At 48.2% G+C, this 1,487-nt stretch overlaps 1 protein-coding gene across 2 annotated transcripts in view; it reads right to left on the bottom strand.

Moving 5' to 3' along the window:
• The window catches only part of BCL2L14 (BCL2-like 14 (apoptosis facilitator)), a 36,288-nt gene extending 35,291 nt beyond the window's left edge, over nt 1-997 (bottom strand). Inside the window, exon 1 of one of the 2 annotated variants that reach the window (XM_011993645.1) lies at nt 801-997. The gene's annotated coding sequence lies outside the window, so the exon portion shown is untranslated. Of the gene's footprint in view, nt 1-281; nt 470-800 lie in introns of those variants that run through there. The other variant, XM_011993646.1, reaches the window with a different exon arrangement.
• Nucleotides 998-1,487: the final 490 nt, after the last annotated feature.

Raw genomic sequence — 1,487 nt, forward strand, 5'->3', positions numbered from 1 at the left:
TGGTCTCCATCTCCTGACCTCGTGATCCGCCCGCCTTGGCCTCCCAAAGTGCTGGGTGTGAGCCACCGCGCCCGGCTGGGACTGTTCTTTAATACTAAAGGTGAAATGAGGAGTGAGAGAAAGTGCCTTAACTTCCCACCACAGAAGCTGAACGCTAGACAGAGCCTCAGGTCACATTCACCAAACAGAAGGTCCAAGGCTCTGATTGTGGAAAGAACGGGGCAGGGAGCTCAGGGAGGAGGGAGCTTTCTGGAGGGGAGAGAGAAGGGTCTTCCATTTACCTGTGCCTTAGACTCAAGGAATTCTCTGGGGGTCTAGACCTCCTGCGGATGAGTGCCCAAGTTCCCACAAGGTACTCAGGACTCTGATCTCAAACCAGGAATTCCCACGCTGGCTCCAGTCCCCGCATCCCCGTGGTCTCCAGATTGGGCAATGGTGTCCCTGGCCATGGAAAGGCTGTCATGTCATTGCATACCTCCCCAGATACATAAGCAGAGAGGACTGAGTAACGTCACATGGCTCAAGCAGTAATGTGTTCTTAACTGAATGTCGTCCCAAACTCTTTGTAGCAAAAGAGAAATGAAAGAGAAACCTAATAACCTTTCTTTCTGTTTCCTGGAAACCCCGATAAACTAGATTCTCAATGTCATTTTGTGTCCGGAGACTTACATGTAAGGACTTTGTAATAAACCCAGTAAAGAGCTCCCCAAATTAGACCGCCTCATTTGGCAAACAGCTAAAGACCGGGCTGTGTCCTCCTGCGAAGGCTGAGAATGAAGACTGGTGCCTCCTGGTGTTACCTGGTCTGGAAGCTGTCAGTGATTTCTTCTGCTTCAGGTCAGGTGGCAGTAAGGATATTTCTAGACCTGAGATTCTCTCCACGAAACTCAAGAGGAAACTTTCAACAGGTCTTCTTGGCTTGTCGTTTGGAAAGATTCATGAAGTTTAGCGCTCCAGGCTGTAGCTTCTTCAGGTTTAGGACTCAGGCTGAAAAGAGGCTTAAAGAAGGAGAACCACTTCCTTATTAAGCCCTGCCCCTGGCTCTTTAATTGAAGGAGGGGCTGATCTTTGCCCGTGTAATTTGACTCTAAAAGGAATTCTGTATCCATTACCTAGCACTCTTCCTGCCCTTTGGGATAACTAGGTGGGTGTTCTGATACTTTACTGTCCTTATCAGTTGTTGTTAGTTGAACAAATGTTTACTGATCACCTACCATGGTACAGGTACTGTACACATATTTAATTTTTTTTTTTTTTTTTTTTTTTTGGAGACAGAGTTTCACTCTGTTACCCAGGCTAGAGTGCAGTGGTGCGATCTTGGCTCACTGCAACCTCCGCCTCCTGGGTTCAAGCGATTCTCCTGTCTCAGCCTCCTGACTTTCTGGGATTACAGGCTTGCATCAGCACGCCCGGCTAATTTTTGTATTGTTAATAGAGACACGGGTTTCGCCATGTTGGTCTCGAGCTCCTAGCCTCAGGTGGTCCAC

The sequence above is a fragment of the Mandrillus leucophaeus genome, unplaced genomic scaffold, assembly GCF_000951045.1.
Source record: "Mandrillus leucophaeus isolate KB7577 unplaced genomic scaffold, Mleu.le_1.0 Scaffold431, whole genome shotgun sequence".
Lineage (NCBI taxonomy): Eukaryota > Metazoa > Chordata > Mammalia > Primates > Cercopithecidae > Mandrillus > Mandrillus leucophaeus.